Below are 17,377 nucleotides of genomic sequence, written 5' to 3'. Positions count from 1 at the left end.
TTCTTAACTTATAATTTGAGAAGTTGTTGGTAAGTTTAAATTGCAGCCCATATATATATTTGTTGTAATTAAATTAAAAAATTATTTTTATTAATTATTTTTATTAATAGTAATGTTAAGGAAACATTAATTAAATTAAATTAATATTAAATAAATACCTTTTTAAAAAAATTATTTTAAACAACTTTTTAAATGTGAAATAATTATGTAAATATTATTTTAAAAAATTAATTAAAATATTCAATTAATATTAAAGAAAGAGTAATTAAATATTATATAAGAATTTGTCCTAAATCAATTTCAAACGATTTAATAACAATTTTTAACTTATAACTCTCTCTCTCTCTCTCGGAGTGTATATATACTGTATATATACTGTACTATATATACTGTATATATACTCCAATGTATATATACTGTAACTGTGCTCACGAGCGACGGCCAACTTCGCCTCCGTCCTTGGTCGCGGCCCTGAGCCGCCCGAGTGTCGGGGCGACTATCTTCGAGAGATTTCCCGATGCAATACTTAGTTGGGCGCCAGGTACGTTAAGCGTACCACTCTGTTTGCACCAAATCGCTAATTATCGTTACGGCAATGAAATCGCGGAAACGACGGGCGCTCGTTAGGCGACCGGGGCGTTAGCGGCTTCGATATTCAGCTGCTCAGCCCTAAAATGGTAGAGGGGGAGGCGCGGGCGGATGGAATCGGGAAGGCGAGAGAATTATTGAAGCGACATAAATTTATCAATAAAATTAACAAATATATTTAACAGTAAGTAGTACAGGATTAGATGGCTCTATGGGGCGGTAATGGTGACCTGCGCGCGTTACAAGCTGACGATCGCTTGACATTACATGTCGCGAATACGGGATAATCAATGAACGGATGATTTGACGTACGCGGGAATTTTCCGACAGGTCTACGCTTTTTATCCGGCGCCGTTGGTGGACGCCAAACTCTCGATGGAATAACAGTGTCGCCAAGGGCGATCGGCACGAACGAGTATCTCCGAGTTCACGCGACACGCGGCGGGTTTGTGCTCCTCCGCACGTTACTAGATCTTGCGAGTAATATGCACGATAATTATTCTGAGCTCGCTAACGAAGTAATACAAGACAAGAATATGAAATCAGACGAAAGCGCAATTAACAACGATTTGCGATATCGATGCGATAGATTAAACCAAATTCTTCGAATAATAAATCATAAATGCGCGACAATTCACAGCGCGATTAATAACTTGCGACACAATTATAGAACGAAATCACAGTTGACTCGGCTGCGGATCGGGACGCACACGCAATGTAATTAGAACACGAAACGAACAGCACGGAACGAACTCACGCGGGCGGGTGCGATCGGGCGAAGCAGCGATACACTAATAAATTCGCGACTCTAATCTAAGGATCACAAGATTGTAATAAATCCGTAACTCTTTCGTGAGTCGCCCAATCGCGAAATCGATGGCTTTACAATTTACGACGCTCGTCTCACCAAGCCGGCTCCTTCGTCTCGGCCTCGTCCGGATCGGTTTCCGGCTCCTGCGTCCTCTTACATGGTATCTCAGCTCGGGATCTGGATCGCACGCACATGACAATACAATGTCCACAGCTCGAGTGCGGGATCCTGGATTCTGCGGGGGCCGCTCGGCGACGCGCCCCACCTTGCCCCCGATACTCCGGGCCCTTATTGGTCGATTTTCCAAAAATCGATTTTCGCGCAGCGCGCGGCGTGCACGCCGTCGCCGGCTGATCGATCCAGGCGCGGTGGTCGATACTGTTGGGCCCCGTGCGCGGGAATTTCTGGCAGGTTCCTGTCTCCTGACCAGGCGCCTTCTCCGCCACCGGGACGTTATTTCCTTCTCAACGAGGGCGTTCACTGATGTCCCATTGTCGTGATCTCCGCCGGAACTAGCGCGGGATCGGATTCGTGGGCGCCCCGTCGGAACCTCGGCCTCGCGCGCCTTTGCTGGATCCTGAAAGCGTGATTTGGCGGCAGTATCGGAATTCTCGAACGACACGAATTGTAGGCAAGATCTGGGCGGTATTACCTGCAGACCCCCGCTTAGAAAGGGTCTTCTTTTACTCCCTCGATGTCCATTTACTCTGCGACCTCCGGGAAGGTTTTCCGTTGAGACGAGACGTTCGAAAATTACAAAAAGATTTTCAGAGCCACCGATCTTTGCCGCACCCGCGATACAGCGCTCGCAAAAATCTTAACAATTAATTGAACGGACAGCACGTGGGACGTCACACACACAAAAATACGAGATAACACGCTTTTGCGTCCGCTCCCGAGCGGGAGGACGCAGGGCCCGCGTGATGTTAATGCGGAAGGGCCCTCACGGCTTTGTGACGGACAGCAGCCTGCGGCTGTCACGTCACAATACATATATAATACATATATAAAATTACACACACACACACACACACACACACACACACACACACACACACACACACACACACACACACACACACACACACACACACACACACACACACACACACACACACACACACACACACACACACACACACACACACACACACACACACACACACACACACACACACACACACACACACACACACACACACAATAACTTTATTTAAGCCAACAAATGTTATTGTAAAAGCATTGAAATTTGGTAAAATGTCACATCATCAGGTAAATTTTCTTTTAAAAGATTCCGGATTTTTAAATATTGATAATTGAAAAAAATATAAATTTGCATAAACAATTACATAATAAAGTTATATAATAAAATTAATTTCTGATGCGTAATTAATTATTATTTGTGTAAAAATTTATATTTAATTTAACAATCTAATAACAATAAAAAAAAAGTTATTAAATTAATTTATAATTATATATACATTAATTTTCTTACAGATTATTTTAAAATGTGGTTAAAAGAAGCTTATTTTCTGAACATTGGTTCTAATAGCGATTTTCTTATCGATTCATGGATCGGACCTTGTTCCAATATTGGATTTAGAATCTAGAGGTCTAGAGTCTAGATAAACATTACTACTATATGATTATACCGAAAGGTACTACAGGGAAAATACAACTATTAGATGTTTACAGATTTAGAATTTGAAAAAATTTTGCTAAAAGATTTTCAGATATATATTGCTTTATTAGAATGTGAGGTTGCAATAATGTAGCTGTAGTAAAATGTTCATGGTGCAAGAAGTCAATATGTTTAAAACATTTTTTTGAGTGTAATGAGTATCATTATAGCACTGAGTATAATAAGAAAATGATACAAAATATATAAATTTATTGTATGAGTATTTAAAAATTATTTTCTTAATAAATGTTTAGAAATTATTATATAAATCATCATCTTATCATGTAAATAAACAAAATGTAAAAGCATACAAACGAAAATATTTTAAGAAAATATTTAAAAAATATAAAAAAATAAGTAAAATAAAAAATTTTACTAGTTTTAAAGAGAAGTAATAAAAACCATTATAATTATTAATAATTTGTTATGCTAGAATCAATTATATTAATTTCTATTATATATTTTTTTGTTTAGACGATAATTATTATTTGCGCTCATGAGCACGGATAGCGTATATATGGAAACATTTATAATTAATTCTTGAAAATGATATTATGTAATATAACTTTAAGGGGGCATAGCAGTTTGTTGGGTTCAAAAAATTGATATTTTTTTTATTGCATTTTTCAACAGTTTAAACCTTCAAGAATGTTGTCTTAAAACTGTTTTTTTTAATTCCAATAAGTAAAAAAGTTACACAATATATTTTATCGGGTCGTGCACAGGCGTGCGTTTGTCCTTTTTGACATCCGGGCACAGCACGCGACACGTGTAACGAACTTCCCGTCCGCCGGCTTCCATCGTCCGCGCGCGGCCCGACCGAACACCCGTCGGGCCGCTATACGGGCACCGGCCCGTCATAAAGACACGTCTCTCATCGGAGACATCTCCAATGATCCGCGCACCGGCCCTCCGCTTACTCGATCAGCGGAGGGGGATCGGGCACGGAGGAACCCGAGCGCTCTCGGAGTCTTACGAACCTCCACCCGGACGGGTATAAAAGGCCGTCCCGGCGGAGGACCAAGTCACTTCTCGACCGACCGTATTCCGGCAATCCTGTCCGCCCGATACGACGAGAAGTTCTCCTTGATCAAGCAGTAGAGTGGAGCGTCTCCGCTTTCGCCAAGCGCTCTTGGCCACGATCAACTCACATCCTTATCCTGAGCTCATCAGTCGAGGGTGGAGTGTTCTCCGCCTTCGCCGAGGCAGTCTCGGCCGCAGCTCATTCCATCCTAAATACACGGCCCGGACACAAGAGATCGAGAGTTCTCCGTCTCTCCCGAGTATTCTCGGGGTCCGGTGCCGTTCCCTAAGACACACGTCATCTCCGACACGGGACGGGAAATTATCGGCCGCGCATCCACGATCACCTGCGCTCCGCGTGAAGTGAACACGGCTCCGCGCCCACCACGCCGCGCGCTCCCGCGTCTCGCAACTCTCACGCGGCACAGCGGGATATTACCCGACCTCGCGCCGCGTACCCCGCCTTCACCACCGAACACCGCCGCGGATTCACACGAACAGCTGACGCCGAAACGTCAGCTATCCTGTACATATTGTAAATATATCTGTAAATATTCGTTTAAATATAATTATAAGAAACCAAGTACACCGTCGGGTACGATTCATTGCCTCAGGACCTTTCCTATTCTAGATTCCGGCGAGCTACGTCCGTGTAGGAAAAACGGTCGTTACATTTGGCGCCTGAACAGGGACACCGTCAGGTCTTACCGCGAGGCAACGAATCGTAGCCGACCACAAATTAAATGCCAAAACAGTGAATCTACCTCGCGCCGAAATCCGAACTAATATTACGGCTACGGCAGCTCGGTCTCGAAACACACGGTACGCTGGACGCCGTTCGCCGTCGGCTCAGCGAATACGTCACCGATCATCCCGAAGAGTTTACCGACATGCCACCCCCTCCGGAGACCTCGACAAGCGCGCCGTGAATTATGATAGACGCCCCGGAGGCAGAAAATGCGACGGAAACATCTGCGAAGGTGATGAATCAGATCCGGAAGTGGGGTTGTCACTTCGACGGGAAAGACCCCATGTCATTTCTCGAGCGTGTCGACGAGTTAAAAACCGAATACGGGTACAGCGACAACCAGCTGTTACGCGGGCTACCCGAGCTGCTAAAAGGGGAAGCCCTACTCTGGTTCCGGAATAACCGACAGACCTGGGGGACGTGGGGCGACTTCGTGCACGATTTCCGGGAGTATTATTTGCCCCACCGCTATTTTACGCAACTCCGGCGCGAGATACAGAGCCGCACGCAGCGAAATGGGGAAAGATATCGAAAATATGCAACCGAACTGCTAACCATGATGAGGCGCGCAGGGGGGTACACCGCCGGTGAACAATTAGATATCCTCTATGAGAACCTCGAGCCATGATACAAGCTCTACGTGCGCCGCGAAGATATATCACGCGCTAACGAACTACTGCGACGCGCGGAGGAATATGAATCTCTCGAAGAGCAATGCAAGGCGCGACAACCCGCGCTGAAAGAAAGCTCCACCGCCGCAGCCGTGTATAATAAAGACGAATGCTGCTGGCGGTGCAAGCAGCGAGGTCACACGCGTTTCGAGTGCCGCCGGATACCGCGAAAATTCTGTTCCCAATGCGGGAAAGACGGGGTGCTCACCAAAGAATGTCACCCGCCGCCGGGAAACGCAACCAGGGCCGAGGGAAGCGCCGTCCCTCAGAATAATTTATCAGCCGCGACCGCACCTACCGATCACTATACGGGGCCACTCGTTCCTCGCATTGCTGGACACCGGATCCGAGGCCTCGTTTGTCGGCGCCCAAGCCGCCGCTCTGCTGCACACCGCCGGGTTTGCGACAAAACCTGCCACCTGCCGGGTGCATCTCGCCGACGGGTCCAGCACCTCCGTAATCGGTTACATGACACTACCAATTACAACCGTCGGCCCCGCGATATGGCATGATTTCCAGATCATGTCGGACCTCGACGCCGAAGTCTTAATCGGCGTCGACTTCTGGGCCCGCCTGCGACGAGCTATTCCCCCGCCGCCGATAAAACGCGCCGCAACGACCGCTCTGAAGCGGATCGCCAAAACCACCTTCAAGGGCCTCACGCCGGACGAAGGGCAACAACTCCGCGAGTTCTTAGACTACGAGCTACCCCTGTTTGAAACCGTGCGCGGCCCCACCGACCGTATCCATCACACCATCCGAGTAAAAAACCATCCGCCGATAAAGCAAAGATACCGCCCTCGAAATCCGGCCATGCAAGCAATCATCGATGAAGAAGTCGAGGAGATGCTCCGCGGATAATCGAGCCCTCTCGCAGTGCGTGGAGCTCTCCAATCGTAATTGTCCGAAAAAAGGACGGAAAGCCGCGGTTCTGCGTAGACTTTAGACGCGTGAACGAGGTCACCGAGCCGGACGCGTACCCATTGCCGCAAATTACGGCGACCCTAGATAAGCTGCGCGGGGCCCGGTATCTGACCACACTAGATTTAAAAAACGGGTACTGGCAAGTGCCCTTCGACCTCGCGAGTCGCCCGGTGACCGCGTTCACCGTTCCCGGGAAGGGACTGTTACAGTTCCGAGTGATGCCTTTCGGTCTCCATTCCGCCCCCGCGACCTTTCAACGATTGCTGGACGCGGTCCTGGGACCGGAACTCGAGCCGCACGTTTTCGTCTACTTGGATGATATCATTATCGTAAATCACACGTTCGCGGAGCACCTCGAGACCTTGCGCGAAGTCTTTCGACGGCTCCGCGAAGCACGCCTACGCCTAAACTCGGGGAAATGTCAATTTGGCGTCGAGCGATTAACATACCTAGGGCACGTCGTGGACCGCGACGGGATTCAGACCGACCCTGAAAAGACCAACGCAATTGCATGCTGGGAAACCCCCAAAAATGTGAAGCAAATCCGCCAATTCCTCTGGGTCGCGTCCTGGTATCGCCGATTCATCCGCGACTTTGCCACTGTCGCCGCACCGCTCACCTCCCTGACCCGGAAGAACGTCCAGTGGCAATGGGGGACCGAGCAACAGGCCGCGTTCGAAGCACTAAAAAGCACGCTCACAACCGCACCAGTATTGGCCTGCCCCGATTTTACGCGACAATTCACGTTGCAAACCGACGCAAGTACGACGGGATTAGGCGCGGTATTAACGCAAGATTTCCCCGAAGGCGAGCGGATGATTGCTTACGCCAGCCGGACTCTGCAACCGCCCGAGCGTAACTACAGCGCGACTGAGCTGGAGTGTCTCGCGGTCATATGGGGAATACGGCGAATGCGCGGCTATCTCGAGGGATATCGCTTCAGGGTCGTAACCGATCATCAGTTTCTGCGTTGGCTAGGGAAGCTAGACTCTCCGACCGGACGACTGGGGCGCTGGGTTTTCGAGCTCCAGCAATACGACTTTGAAGTGCAGTATCGTAAGGGCGCATTGAACCGCGTCGCGGACGCCTTATCACGGCAACCCGCAGTAGGCGCCGTAACTCTTCCCAAATGTGCGTGGTACCGCCGCGTGTGGCAAACAATCAAACAAACGCCCCACGATGTCCCTGACTTTCGAATAGAGAACAACCGCCTCCACAAACACGTCTTACATACACTCGATTTCAAAGACACTCCTCCCGAAACGCAATGGAAGGAATGTGTGCCGACCGAGAAACGCGGAGAGCTCCTGCGGCGATACCACGACGAACCGACCGCGGGACACCTCGGGATCGCGAAAACCATCGCGCGCGTCGCCGAACACTACTACTGGTCGGGTATGTTTGGCGACATCGCGCGTTACGTCCGCCGATGCACGGAATGTTTGGCACATAAGCCCGCTCAGGTGCGACCCGCCGGATTGTTGCATCCGACCGCGGTGACGAGGCCCTGGCAGCAGGTATCGATCGATCTGGTAGGGCCGCTGCCGCGAACTGCACGGGGACACACGTGGGCGCTGACAATGCAGGATCGGTTCACCCGGTGGCTCGAGGTACGAGTCCTACGCCTCCGCAGCTAATATCGTAAATCGAATCACGGAGGCCATCATATTGCGGCACGGGTGCCCGGAAGAAATCCTATCTGACAACGGGACGCAGCTACGGTCCTCACAATTCGAGAAATTACTAACGGGGAGCGGGATACGCCATCGGCTTACTCCGGCGTACGCCCCGCACTGTAACCCCGTCGAAAGGACAAACCGCGTTTTAAAAACAATGATCGCGCAGTATGTTCGTCGGAATCACCGCGCGTGGGATGAGCATGTCGGTGAACTACAATTTGCCTATAATACTGCAAAAAACGACACAACCGGCTATACGCCCGCATTCTTAATGTACGGGCGGGAATTACGACGGCCGACCGAACCGCCCGCCAAGGGAGAACGCGCGCCACCACACACATTACAGCGACAACTTTGCGAAGCGTACGACGTCGTGCAAGTACGAAACGCGCGCGCGTTCCAACACCAAGAGCGACATTATAATTTGCGCCGCCGGAATTGGAAGCCGGAAATTGGAGAGTGGGTATGGAAGCGCGACCACTTCCTCTCCAAACGCGCGGACGCATTTAACGCGAAATTGGCCCCGAAATTTATCGGGCCGTTACAGGTTCGTCGCATTATCTCCCCCGTCATCGTCGACTTACGGAGCCAAGGAGGGAGATGGTACAGACACGTACACGTGCAAGATTTGAAGAAAGCAGATTTCCCACGGCCCGCCGATCTCGAGAACACCAACAGCGACGCCGAATAACAAGGGCAGACATTAACAACAAACGAGGCAGCGGAGGGGGAAGACCGCCTCACGCTTGATACACTGGGAACCTCATTCATTCCTCTCGGGAACGATGGACCGAGACGATATTCTGGAAGCGATCAATGCTTTTCTGAGCGAATCGGAGATTTACGATCCGGAGCAGCCCGGATTCGTACGACCGGAGGAGCGAGCCAAACCACCCGAAACATCACCGGTGCTACCAACCGCCCGGGTAGCCATGGCCGGCTACCGAAGAGGGCAGCTGATCCAGCCTTCCGACCGACGCAACCGGGAGCGGAACGCGTGGATGCTGGAGCCACTACCCGCCCGGCCACGACGACCACCACTAAGGACACCGCCACCGCTGGCAACCGAGGCTCGCCCCACGCTCCAACCGCTGCAAGTCTACGGACCGGCTCCGCCACCTGCAATCCCTGTCGAAGTTGAGCCAGGGACCATCGTGGACGTGCCTCACTTCGCCGTCCACGTCAGCCGTCAATATAAGGCCCGCCTCGGTAATCGCAGATGGCATCTCCGTTTCGACCGGGTAGGACGACTCCGCTCATGTAAGGAGAAGTCCTACCCCTCAGTAGCGAGACTCTGAAGCGCCCAATTCAGGCGCCCTTTTTGGGGGGGGGGGGTGTAACGAACCTCCCGTCCGGCTTCCATCGTCCGCGCGCGGCCCGACCGAACACCCGTCGGGCCGCTATACGGGCACCGGCCCGTCATAAAGACCTGTTTGGGCGCCAAATGTAACGACCGTTTTTCCTACACGGACGTGGCTCGCCGGGATCTAGGGTAGGAAAGGTCTTGAGGCAATGAATCGTACCCGACGGTGTACTTGGTTTCTTATAATTATATTTAAACGAATATTTACAGATATATTTACAATATGTACAGGATAGCTGACGTTTCGGCGTCAGCTGTTCGTGTGAATCCGCGGCGGTGTTCGGTGGTGAAGGCGCGATACGCGGCGCGAGGTCGGGTAATATCCCGCTGTGCCGCGTGAGAGTTGCGAGACGCGGGAGCGCGCGGCGTGGTGGGCGCGGAGCCGTGTTCACTTCACGCGGAGCGCAGGTGATCGTGGATGCGCGGCCGATAATTTCCCGTTCCGTGTCGGAGATGACGTGTGTCTTAGGGAACGGCACCAGACCCCGAGAATACTCGGGAGAGACGGAGAACTCTCGATCTCTTGTGTCCGGGCCGTGTATTTAGGATGGAATGAGCTGCGGCCGAGACTGCCTCGGCGAAGGCGGAGAACACTCCACCCTCGACTGATGAGCTCAGGATAAGGATGTGAGTTGATCGTGGCCAAGAGCGCTTGGCGAAAGCGGAGACGCTCCACTCTACTGCTTGATCAAGGAAGACTTCTCGTCGTATCGGGCGGACAGGATTGCCGGAATACGGTCGGTCGAGAAGTGACTTGGTCCTCTACCGGGACGGTCTTTTATACCCGTCCGGGTGGAGGTTTGTAAGACTCCGAGAACGCTCGGGTTCCTCCGTGCCCGATCCCCCTCCGTTGATCGAGTGAGCGGAGGGCCGGTGCGCGGATCATTAAAGATGTCTCCGATGAGAGACGTGTCTTTATGACGGGCCGGTGCCCGTATAGCGGCCCGACGGGTGTTCGGTCGGGCCGCGCGCGGACGATGGAAGCCGGCGGACGGGAGGTTCGTTACACACGGAAGGCTCGTATAAGTCGCCGTCTCTCTAAAAATGAACAAATAGAGACAGATCTTGAACAGGAGGGTTCTCTGTATGGCCCAGGAATTGACGATAATAAGTTTAATGAATTCAGTTTTACAATAGAGTAACATTGTTCGAAAATTTTAAACGCGTTTTTCTCAAAACCATGTTTTTAAAGTCGGTAACCATGATAACTTGAAAACGGATTAATCGATCTATCTTTTTTTTTTTAACTAAAAGCTTATGAAATTGTCTTTGTCGTATCCGATTTTTAAAATTCAAATTTTTTTTTATTTTTTTTAACAAAAAAAAATAAAATTTTTGGCCGAAAATCGGCATTCTAATTTTAAAGGTCTGCCATTTTGTTTAAAATTTGAATTTTAAAAATCAGATACGACAAGGACAAGGGAATTTACTCTTCTTTAAGATCCCGTTTGGTTTTTGTGTTTCGGATGAACGGGCAAGGAGATATTATGGTTACCGCAGAATCATGCGTGGCGCGCACGAGTAACTACACGACGGTGAAAAGGTGGGATTTTTTAACTAAATTAGTACAATAAAATTTGTACGAGAATTACAAAAGGTGTACTTTATTATGCAAAAAGTCTTATTTTTATAGTTAGTCTTTTGGCTGTGAAAAAAATTCATGAAGAATGCTTTTTTTTGGTAGCGCCAAACTGCTATGCTCCCTTAATATACATAGTTGAATTTAGAAAAAAAAATTTGTTTATTTGGCGAAAAAGTTTTTTTTAATAAAAAAAATTAAGGTGTTTTGTTAAACAAAAAAAATTAAAAAAAGTTTTTTTTTACAACTTCAAAGTACTCTTGAAACTGTACAACTTTTATTTAAACAATTTTTTTCTATATTTTATACTTCTGATATTTGTGAAAGAAAAAAAGTTTTTTTTTCAAAGAGATGTTTTACCCTCTAAATATGAAATTTTGCACATAAAAAAATACGTGTCTCTTAGTGTTTGAGAATTATGATCTGTCGGTATTTCTCGCCGTGTCAAATGGCAGCATCGATCGATCCCTGTCCGCCTGGATCGCGAAGCGCCACGCCAGCGCTCGATAGCGCATACGGTCACTCTTATTTACTAACGCTCGCTCTTGCTCACGGCGTCCATATTTGAAACACGTGGTGCGTTGCTAGTGTTAGAGTGAAAAAAGGTATTGTGAGATCTTCCAGCGATAACTCAGTGCGACTCATTAACTAGGATCACGTTCTTCTAACGAGAAAAGACAAGGACAGCTCTGGTACAGCATCACGGTCAGATCATTTTCAGCACGAGAAGCGCATGCCGGCGCCACGTGCTGTACACGGCTCACGGGCATCATCACCCACAAATCGGTAACGGATTAATATAATCAAGTTACGCGAGTGCTCACAGACAATTAAAACTAGTCAGAACTCATAGCTTTTTATTTTCTCAAGTGAACTAAAGTTTGTCAATTACATCGCTATTATCTATGATACAAATATATGACGACTCGAATATCTCCCGAGTTTCACTTATAATTTTTGTTTAATTTTACTTGAGAACATCCGATTCCACTACGTCCTTTCTCACCCTAATTGACATCCGTAGGAAAACATCCTAGCGAACTCACGCGATTTCGCGAACATTTTGATCCTTTGATCTGGATAGTGGATCATCCAGTGGAGCTAGCGGAATCACGTCGTGATCACGCACCGAGCACGTGACCCGCTCAACAGAGACGCACAGCTAGTATCTTCTATCCCCGCTTACCTTTGACCACGTGTTGACTCGCTCACCATGTCTGAGTCTCAGAAACAGCTCAAGGCCGATTGACCTACCACACCGCAGCTCGAAGTGCCGTCGGAGGAATGCTCATCCTCGCGCCATGCCTCACTTATTTGCCTCTTGTCCGAGCTCACATTGAAAGTACAAACGCAGTTTAGCAAAATTACTTCTCTGAAGTGGGTTGTCGACATGATTTTATTGAACCACGAGGAGATTTCAATAGAAAGCTTAATTAGTTACTCTATCACTTAGAGAAGACGCATAATGCATTCCTGAAGGAACGCCTATTTTGAAGTCGCGTAGCCCGCAGCGTTAGTGAACCATGACTATTTTTCAAAAGGTGTTTATGGCGAGAAAGCATTGCTGTACGTGACAGCTCGACGCAATATAGGCCGGCTCCGTAACTCAATTTCAGCAGCTGCTGCTCCCGGAAAGACTACATCAACAACCGGTGAGTCAATCAGAGCTTACTCGCGTCTGCCAGACATATCGCTCCCGAAATTTTCTGGCGATTATTCCGCGTGGCCAGCATTCAGAGATTTCTTCAGACCATTGACAACAAACGGCTCACAAAAGTGGAACAACTTCATTATCTGCGCTCATTTTTGGAAGGAGCACCGGCTCAGCTCATCGCAGGATTACCAATTTATTCACGCGTACCTAGATCATATTTTTGCCAGCTCAACGCCCGTACCATGGAAGACTGCGGCTCTGGACAAGGTTCTCATCACAACAAAGGAAGCGCCCAAGGCTCTGCAGTTCTTGGGAGTGTCCAGGGACATGTGGGACTGCATCATGGTCTACCAGGTGACCAAGCAATTCGATCGGTTCACTCGTAAGCAATGGGAGACCGCACTCGGCGCCATGAGAGAACATCCGTTTTGATTAACTCGAGGAGTTTCTCACCTCTCGTGTGCGCGCTGTCGAGCGGATTGAGTCGGCCTTCACTTTACACAGTTCCAGCACACCTCAAGAAAGGCAACTGCTCATCAGGCGTCTCAAAAGAGTGCAACATCTGACTCGACGTCCACTTTGTATCCGTGCGACTGCTGTAATGGACAGTATTTTATTGTGACGTGTGTTTAATTTAGAGACCTTGCACTTGCAGACAGGCACAAGCTCGCTATTACAAAGATGCTTTAATTGTTTTGGCCGTCACAACGCTTGTGCATGTAAGAGCCAGCGAGGTTGCAAGAAATGTAACAACCGGCATCACACCATGAGGCGCACGCATCATTATCAATCATTCAATCAGATGCTAGCTCAACATCTCAGCCTACTAATTGAAAACCTGGTGTAATTGTCGATTTAGCATCATCGTCATGGTCATCCTGCTCAACGTTGCTTGCTACAGCCTTGACAAACATCAGCTCATCCATGACTCATCAACAAGTACGTTTATTCATTGAATCTGGATCAGCATTTTCACACAGCGGCCCATTGACGTATTCATTAGAGCTGACACATGCGGACAGGTCATTAAGCCCAACATCATTATGTATTCTCCATCCATGCCTATTGCACAGCTATCTATTTTTGGATGGCTTATAATCGGACCAGTCGACATGGCGTCGTTAACATCCTTGTCGACGCATCATGTATCCATTCACCGAAAGGAAGACGCTCTAAACGAGCTGTTAGTGAAATTTTGGGTCCAAGAGGAAATGCCTACAATTGATGGTTATCAACTTATCTCAAACGAACGGAGGTGCGAAGAACACTTCAAGGCGCATTTACGTGATGCTTCGGGGCGGTACGTTGTATGGATTCCATTCAAGTCACCTGCCAATACGTTAGATAACTCATACCATTTAACTCCAATGTCTTAAAAGTCTGCTTAGACGATTCTCAAGAGATGAAGGCTGTAAGCGTCTCTATCAGCAGTTCATGACGGAATACGAAGCACTCAATTACGTGACGAAGGTATCAACAGACTCCCATCATCACTTACATTACTATAATGTAGGTCCTACATTATGGTGTGCTTAAGCCTGGCAGTGCAACGACCAAGTTGCGTGTAGTATTCAACGGTTCCAGTCCGTCAACATCAGAACACTCCATCAATGATCTCATGTATACTGGAACCGAACTACATCTAAACATTGCAGATGTATTAATCTGGATTTGACAACATTGCTATATTTTCTCTACGGACAAAAATGTACAGGCAGATCAAGATTTACGAGGATGATTGGGATCTTCAAAGAATTCTTTGGATTGATGATTAGCTCAATGAAGTGCCACATCACTTAACAACAGTCACTTACGGAACGAAGATTGCGCTGTTCTTAGCGGTGCTAACCCTACTCCAATTGGCAGAAGACGAAGGCCATTGATTCACACATGCTATTTATCATCTCAGGTAGATATGTCGACATCTTTGGAGGTGCAGACACCGTACAACAATTAAGAGAAGTCGCATATCAATTGAAAGGTCTCTGCATGGCGGGCGACTTTTCACTAGCAAAGCGGCACGCAACTTATTTTGACGCTATCAACTTTGTTTCCGAGTCACGACCAAGGCTTACCACTCACACTTGATGATTGCGCAACCAAAATACTTGGATTAAAATGGCTGCCTTATACTGATGTACTCACATTCACGGCAAGAAATTCCTGCACATCTGGCAATCTTGTAAAACGCCTCGTCTTATCTGAAGTGATTCAGATATTCCCTCCATTTGGCTTTGCGTCACCAGTCGTGATCAAAGCCAAAATACTCTTGCAGGAGCACAAGCTTTGGCTGCACAAGATCCAATGGGATGAACTATTGCCATTCTCATCACGGTAGCTTATCATCAGAGAAGAACTCACAAGCTTGGCCAAGCTCTCAATACCTTGAGGGTTTAATATTTGGAGCGACTTGACAGTAGAACTCCATGGCTTTTCTGATGCTTTTCAACTGGCAATGACTGCAGTTGTATATCTCTCCGTCCACAACTCAAACGGCGCTACGATTTCATTTCTGTGCTTCAAAACAAAGGTAGCACCTCTTAAGCGACTTTTAATCCCGAGGCTCGAGCACACCGCAGGCGCGAGCAGCGCTACTGCTCTCACGACTCACGACGCAATACGTCCAAGCTATTCTGAAAGTAGACGTAACGGTAACTCACCTGTGGGCGGACTTTCTCGTGACATTCTCGTGGATCAAATATCATGTATTGCGCTGGAAGGATTTCGTCAGAAACCGGGTGGTTTAAATTCAAGAACTCATTCCAGACGGTCACTGGAGATACATCTTTGGCACATCCAATTTGGCAGATTGCGTTTCACGAGGATTGACAACTGCTCAACTTCAAAACCACACCCTCTGATGGACGGGACCACCATGGATACTCACACTAAACTCATGGTCGTCACAACCAGCACTCACTAAAGATCTGAATGCTCCGGAAGCTCGCCCAGGCATATTATTGTTAGCAGCTGCGCCAAAGGCTGACTATCATTGGGATATTATCTATAGGTATTCAGACCTTAATAAACTATTGAGAATTACAGTTTTATATTTTAGACTTATCTCACGATTGCGGAAGACTCACGACTCATCATCAGTTGTGAATATCGCTGCGGTGAACTTGGAGAAATCAAGGTTTCTTTAGATCAAGGCAACTCAAACGGCATACTTTTTGTACAAACTACGAGCTCTCCAGTCTAACTCACCTTTACCAAAGACACACTCAACCGATTAACTGCTTACACCGACGATCAAGGAATCATTCGAATGGGCGGTCGACTCGCTCACTTATCTATCTCAAGTGATGGCAAACATCCTGCGATTTTGCGTTGTTATTTATACTTTACTTAATTGGTTATCGCCTATTCTTGTCCATCCACACATTCGGCAGAACTACTGGATCCTTGGTGGAAGGGCTCTTGTTAAATCTCACATTTTGAGGTGTGTTGCGTGTGCCCGGCAGAGAGGGATTCGTGTTCATCGACTGATGGGCCAACTACCTCTCTCAAGGGTCACGCCGTCACGCCCATTTATATACACAGGAGTTGACTACGCAGGACCACTCACCATCAAGACCTGGAAGGGAAGAGGTGGCAAAACACAAAGGCTGGATCTGTGTCTTCGTGTGTTTCTCAATATCCGCAGTACATTTTAAAGTAGTTAGCAACTACTCAACAGAGGGATTTATTGCTGCCTACCGACGATTCTCATCCAAACGCGGCCTCGCTCACATCTTACACTCAGATTGTGGCACCAATTTCATCAGGGCAGATGTAGCTCTCAAAAGACTGTTTATCCAGAGCTCTCAAGAACATCAACAGATCAACAAAATGCTCACTCAGGATAATACAAGATGGGAGTTCAATCCTCCAGCTACCCCCCACATGGGAGGAAAGTGGGAGGCGGTGGTAAAGTTCATAAAATTTTATTTCAGGTGCACTATTGGGTAAACTCTGCTCATCTATGATGAACTCACAACATTGCTTGCTCAAATAGAGGAACTCTCAACTCACGGTTTCTTGAGCCGCTGAGTGACGATCCAGAAGACATCTCAGCTTTCACCCCAGGACATTTTCTCATTGGAAGCCCATTCACCACGATACCAGAACCTCTGGATGGCCTAGCAACCTCTAGACTCTCACGATGGCAATTCATGCAGCAATGTGCTCAACAATTCTGATTACAATGGTCATCATATTACCTGCAACGTCAGTAATCAATTTTGAAATGGCACCACAAGAACAACTGTATCAAAATTGGCTCATTAGTGCTAATCACTGATGAAAGACGTCATGCAAATGGCCATTGCCTCGTGTAATTGCCTTATACCCAGGATTGACTTATTAGAGTGGTGACACTGAAGACCGCCACTACGATACTCGTTCGACAAGTAATCAAGCTCGCTGTTTTACCAATACCATCAACAGAGTAGGGATCATGTTACTAATGGTGGGCGAAATGTTCGAGAATTATAATTTGTCAGTATTTCTCACCGTGTCAGATGGCAGCATCGATTGATCCCTGTCCGCCTGGATCGCGAAGCGCCACGCTAGCGCTTGTTAGCGTATGCGGTCACTCTTACTTACTAACGCTCGCTCTTTCTCTTGGCGTCTGTATGTGAAACATGCGATTTGTTGCGGGAATATCCCGTTTGG

At 47.8% G+C, this 17,377-nt stretch overlaps 1 protein-coding gene across 2 annotated transcripts in view; it reads left to right on the top strand.

The window, feature by feature from the left end:
* Positions 1–17,377, top strand: part of LOC105833731 (stromal interaction molecule homolog) — a 98,847-nt gene that overhangs the window by 16,760 nt on the left and 64,710 nt on the right. The window lies entirely within an intron of this gene.

This window comes from Monomorium pharaonis, chromosome 8 (assembly GCF_013373865.1).
Source record: "Monomorium pharaonis isolate MP-MQ-018 chromosome 8, ASM1337386v2, whole genome shotgun sequence".
Lineage (NCBI taxonomy): Eukaryota > Metazoa > Arthropoda > Insecta > Hymenoptera > Formicidae > Monomorium > Monomorium pharaonis.
Note: the sequence above shows the minus strand (reverse complement) of the source record. Positions and strands in the feature narration are given on the sequence as shown.